The following is a 6,741-nucleotide window of genomic DNA, read 5'->3' on the forward strand; positions in this document are numbered from 1 at the left end:
CCATGCTAGATAGTTTTATTGGATCCTAGGGTATTGAGGTGAGCCTGGATGTTGAACAAGTCAGAAACTTTGGAAATTTTGTGATGAATGGAGGGTTTAAGCGTAGGTTGTTAGGATTGTGAAAGTACAGTTGCAACTGAATTGGAAAAAATGTCTTTTTTTTTGCAGGGGTGGATACAGAAGATTGTTGAGTTGTGCATGGAAGGCAAATGTGAATGGACAATGAGACAACAAATGATCAGAGATAATGGGAACTGCAGATGCTGGAGAATTCCAAGACAATAAAATGTGAGGCTGGATGAACACAGCAGGCCAAGCAGCATCTCAGGAGCACAAAAGCTGACGTTTCAGGGTCTAGGCCCGAAACGTCAGCTTTTGTGCTCCTGAGATGCTGCTTGGCCTGCTGTGTTCATCCAGCCTCACATTTTATTGTCAACAGATGATCAGAAGTGGCCTTCTCTGGGACTGACTCGATGGGATTATCAATACCACATGTGACAGCAAGGATAGGGGGAAGGCTGTGGTTGTGGAGTTTATGTAGAAGGTGTGACTAAGCTGGAAAAGCCAGCAGTAAACTCAAGGGAGAAGGAGCATAGAGGGAGAAGGAGCATAATGGGTTGAGTTAGAGATTGAAATCACTAAGGATGTGAGGTTTTTCAATGCAGAAGCTGAGGGGAGAAAAGCAATGAAGATATGTGGAACTTGAAAAACAGTAGGAAATTATTTTAAATGAGCAATGACAGGACTAGAACAAGGTTAGGTGTTCAAAGGAAAAGAAAGCACTGTGGGAGCAGGTGGTCGGTACGGGGTGATATGTTGGTAAATGCCACACCATAGCTGTAATGTTTTGGCAGCACAAATAGTTTAAAATAAAGGATACAGGTGAGGGGACTCCATTAGGCTGAAAGCTGTCCAGACCCTTTCGCCCAACTTGTCCGTGCTGCCCAGTGTTCACAATTTACATTAGTCCCATTTTCCCATGTTTAGCCCATATTCCTCCATACCTATCCCATCCATGTACCTGTCTAAATGCTTCTTCAATGACGAACTTGTACTTGCTTCCACCATCTTTTGCAAATAGTATTGATGATGGTAGTTGAATGGCTAGTTTCATGATCCTTAGTTCTGTAGTTTTATTGAGATTCTATGGTTCTGATTCCTTTTGACTATTAATGATTTTCAGCATTCAGGGTGAGGGAAAGTCCTTTTATTGTCCTGTTTCCTTTTGTCTGGTTGCTTCCTAGCCCTCGGTGTGAGAGATAGTTTTGATCTGTCACACGAGAGTAACAACGGGATAGTTCTTTATAATTTTGAACTTCACAGCGTGTATTGTTCAAACCGAGGCTGGTATATATGAGAATGTTCAATCCCGTTAGTACATGCCAGTGGAGCTGAAGCTGGTTTCTTAACCTCTATCCTTGTGTTTTCTGCAAAGGGAAAAGAACAAGATATGTTTGCATGTTGGCAAATAATCCACAGGCTATGCTTGCTCTTCAACTTGGAATTGTCAGACCCACTTTGTCATCACAATATTTCACAGTAAAGTCTATCTTAACTTGCTCTTCTCACCTTTGATAGGATATTGTTTGAAGTTCTCCTCACATCTGTAAGTATGACATTCCTTGAGTGTCTCTCTCCCCAGATATTTACTTAACTTGTATCCAAAACCATTTATGACGGTATAATCCCTCTTTTAAAAAACACACTTTAGAATTACGAGTTAGAAATATTCATAATTCTTCAGGATTCTTACCCATGCTCATGAACAGGAGATTGCAAAGACAAACCACCAATAGAGTCACTGGGCTGCATATTTGTACAGAGAGTGAGGTGGGCAATTGGGTTTAGTGCTTGTAATATCCAGCACCAAGAGCCCTGTTGAGCACAAGATGCAAAGATAAGCACAGAGGAAAGATGTAGGCTTATCTAAGAGGGAATTAAACCTGGGATGATTGAAGGCTGAGGAGCTTTTAAAGGTTCGGTTAAGGAATTGGGATGTCAGAGAAATTGAATTTAGAAATGTGAAAGGGGGCGTGTCGATGAAGGGGAGTGGTCTTGAAAGAGTAAGGAGATAGAAGTGAAGAACAGAGCAAATATCGACCCAAGAATGGGCATAGGTCTGGATTTGCAAACAAAATGAGCGTGTAAATGTGCTTGGGGAGAAACCAAATTATTCAGGCCTAGTGACATACACATTTTAGTACATTAAGAGCTAATGATAAGCAGAAAATCAAAAACCAGTAAAAGATCATAGGATGGAATCAATGTCTGAGGTTTCAGAGTGGATAATGATAATGTAGGTAGGTAGGGTGGGGCATCAACAAATTGTTTTCTAAGTTCAGGGACAAGTGTAGTGGATTTCACAAAAATTAAGTTGTTTAATTCAGTTCAAAGTTGTGTGAATTTAGGGTGAAACCTTGAGACCCATTTAGCATTGACCAGCCCTCAGTGTGAAATGACAAGTTAAATTCTCCACTATTGTGACACTTTACAGGATACTCTCCCATGCCTTATGAATTCAACTCAACAAACAACTTAAGAACAAAGGTTAAATGTTGCTACTTGTGCTTTATCAGGCAAAAAAATTGTAAACCAAAAGCTGATTTTACCTACTGAATTTACGAAGGCTGTTTGAGAAACCATGAATTAAAAATTCTTACAAATCTATTAGCTTTCAATTTGTCAATCAACCAATCTGTTCTGTTAGTCAGCGAAGTAAAAATCTAACAGCAGGTAGCAGCACTGTGCTTTTGAAATCAAATGTAGGCTTACAATTTTCAGGGTTGTACAGGTTACTGTTTTCTCACACATAAACATGAATCACTCAAGAACATGACTACAGACCATGAAAATGTCTACTAATAAAAATCACCAACACTCAATGAGAATTGGGATGTTTAATTGATCTAAACACCATATTAACTCAATATTGGGAGAAAGAATTTGTTTTGTTACTGTTCGGTGAGAAGTTCTCGATGGGGCATGGTACGTAGTACAGAAAAGACATACAGCCAAAGATAGTGAAGTGGTAGGAGTGTAGAGATTGAAACAAGGTCAGGTAGGTGCACCTCATAGAGTAAGAATTCCCTGATTGGGGCTGTTAATCAAGTCCAATCAGAGATCCCCGGCTGACAGACATGAACAGGATCGGCACGGGTTCTGCTCACTGTAGGAGCTGGCTGGATGCGAGCTGGTTCGGTGTCACACAATATGCATGTGTAAACAAAGGGTGACTTGGTGACAGGATAGTATTTAGGGCTTTAAAACTGTGTTTCAATTACATTTTCAAAAAAGAAATCGTCTTTGCTCATCTTTGCTTGTTGACTTGTGGCAATTTAAATATTGTTGTATGGAGGAAATTAATGCTCTCCTTGTATGTTGTGACTTTAGGTTTATGTGAAGATGTTGATGAATTCTTCTAATTCCATGTCCACTTGAGTCCAATACAGAAGATAACGTGACAATGTGACTATATAAAAGAGTTAGTGAGAATCAAAAAAGACACTCCAGAACTCTCAAGGTGCTCTGAAAAAGAGTCATATGAGACGAAATGCTGTTTCTCGCTCTACAGATGCTACCAGGCCTGCAGAGTAACTTCAACCCATTTTATTTTTATTCCATGCATTCATTATCTTTGCAGACATTGCTGTTCTGACCCTAGGATGCAGTTACAAGGAGTTTATCAATCTTAATCCGATTTGTTTTCCTGGAGATGATGATTGGTTTAAGTTCGCCCTTCCCTTTTACCTCTCGATTTTCTACCATTTTGGGGTTGTTTAAATCCTTTCACAATGAAGTCAGATTCAAAATATATGTTCAAAGTCTCTGGCATTTCCTTGTTTGCTCTTATAAATTCCCTAGTCTCATCATCTGTGGAAGCATTACTTAACTTTAGCAAATCTCTTAAGGAATCTTTAAGTCTATTTATAGCTATTTCTTGCTAGTTTATTCTCATATTCTAACTTCTTCCCCTTCATTTGATTTTTGGTTATTTGCTGGTTTCTAAAATCTTTCTAATCTTCTATCATTCTTCTTCATAGCATTCTACACAATTTCTTTCAATTGACAATGTCCTTGGCTTCCTTAGCCAGGAGATTCATCCTTCTTGTAGAATCTTTCTTTCTCAATGGATGTATTGTAGTGTCATTCCTACGTGCTGCTTACTGTCGCTATCGTATAAAAGATATCTTTGTTTTATCTTGTGCTTTAAGCCAATACAGCAACTTGCACAATCGAGATACTCATCCGGAATATATTAGTCTATGGGAGTCCACACATATGCTGTGCGTGAAGCTGATTTTTCCTTATCACTAACTAAGGCCCTTCAACCTCTTATATATTGTAATGCTCCTTTATCTACATCTATACCCAATAGGTTCTCACAGCTCTCCCATGTAGTGTCTAAGATCTCTTACTTCACACTTTCCATCTGGATTAAAGTTTTCTCTCTTACTGATGTCAGGGTTATGTAATCAGTTGTATTATCATACCTTACATGAAAGTAATCTCTAGTGTAATCAAAATCTAATTACAACATAATTTTATCTCCCCCCAAATTGCCTTTACTCCCTGGCCACTGAAAACTAAACTCCAATACTTATTACACAGGCACAACTCTAGCCTCTCATTAACAAGTATCTTCCACAAGCTGGTATTGTCCATGAGATTTTTCTCTGTGATTTTTCATCCCTCACATTAAGTACTATATGTTCTCTAATTAGGTAATCCCACAAAATGCTGTGTGTGTGCCAACTTGCTAAGTTATATAAATTGTTAAAAATGCTTGCATTGGTTCTCCAAAATGCCATGACCATTGATTAAATCTTACCTGGTCAAGACTAAATTTCTTTTCAAACTAAAGTATGCTTTGAATCCTTTAATCAACACATCACACTCTGTAATACTATCTCTGACACTCTACTTTTTCAGAACTTGATTATGTGTTGGAACAAAACATAAAATAATTTTAATGCAATGGTGCAGCTCCTTTGCATATAAGTCTGAAGCCATTCTTTAGTCATGAAACCCTAACTTACAGCCTTTCATGTTATCAAATGGTTGAGGTTATGGCAAGATTTCTACCCAAGCTTCCATTTCTCACAGAATATCCTGCCTAACTGACGTGGGTGAGAATTTGGACTTTTCCTTCTTGGTGTTTCATTCCTGTGTTTATACTGTTGAGAGTATTGCTGGTTCATGACTAAGCTTCACAGTCTTCCAGGGTTCTTCTTCAGGAATGAATGACAGGGAGGCAGGAATGAAGGACAAAGAGGCAGGAGAGCAGGACGGGAATGCAGGAATGAAGGACAGTGAGTAGGAGTGAAGGAGAGGTAATTGGGCATGAAGGAAGAGGACATGGAACTGAAAAGAGTGAGGTGTGTTTTAGTGAGGGGCAGATGTGAGCCTGGGCCAAGAGCCCACTTGTTTCTCATTGCAAGTGATGAATAAATGCACAATTCTTTGATTTTTGCATGGAGGCTTTAGAGCTGATTAATCTCCAGAGCTCAGAGAAAGATTAACCCCTGAGTCCCTGTTTACAGAACTTCAGCTTGATCTAGCTATTCAGTACAATGTTAGAATGCATTATAAATAATATTCTGGCCTTCATAGACTGTACCTTATCACACCAACATACCTGGAACGTTCTAAAAGTGGACCATATGATTGTCAGTAGAATGATCTCCTGTATACACTTCCTGATGTCTGTGTGGTTTCTGCAACTCTGACCATGTCTGACCATCATGTGGCCTTCATGATGATGAACCCTCTTCCCTCTCCACCTGGCATCAAGTGTCAATGAAACATGAGTTATACTGCTGTCTCCTTGGTCTCTGAGACCAAGATATGAAAGTTGACCTTTTCACCTTTGATCATTTTAAAATAATAGGTGTGAATTATAAAAGATTCTTGTAAATGCAGTCAAAGAGTTTTTGTTAGGAATACTGACATTTATTAGTTTGTGAGCTGCAAATCATTTCTTTATACTTAGAGTTAGCCAGTGCCCAGACTTCTGAATCACAATATAATACATTCAAGTCCCAATGAAAAATCAAGGCTAGCACTTCAATGCAAAACTGAGGGAGTACACCATTGTCTTAGGGGTGCCTTTTGGATCAGGTTTCAAACCAAGGCTCATCCACCTGCCCTGATGGATGCAAAAGGTTCTAGGGCACTATTTCAAAGAAGAAATGGAGAGTTACCCCTGGTTTGGGACAATATTTAGATTTCAAGCCTCAGGCAAAAATATTATTTGGTCATTATCACATTGCAGTCATAAAATCAAAGAACAGGAGAATTTTCTCTGGACCAATTGATTGCCACAATTCCTACATTCCAATGGGAACTGTTCTGCAAGGATATTTTATTGATTATAAAGATTTGAGACATTCCACAGTCATGAAAAATACCATAAAAATACCCTTTGCTTCCCTTTCTTTAAATCTTTGAGAGAAGGCTTGCAGGTGTTTTTCAGATGTGGGGGTTATTCATCATGATTAGCCTGTGTCAGGTCCCGCTCAGATAGATCCTGATTCTTTATGAATCAAAAATTCATTGACATCAGTCTTGATCATATTACAAAACTGAACACTCACAGCCCTTTGAAGAAGAACATTCCAAAGATTCACAACACTCTGAATGAAGCAATGCCTGCTCACCTCAGTCATGAATGGCTGGTCAATTATCCTGAGGTGTTCCCTTGGTTCTTGCCCCACCAGCCAGTGGAAACAGGATTTCAATGTC

Source organism: Stegostoma tigrinum, chromosome 8, assembly GCF_030684315.1.
Source record: "Stegostoma tigrinum isolate sSteTig4 chromosome 8, sSteTig4.hap1, whole genome shotgun sequence".
Lineage (NCBI taxonomy): Eukaryota > Metazoa > Chordata > Chondrichthyes > Orectolobiformes > Stegostomatidae > Stegostoma > Stegostoma tigrinum.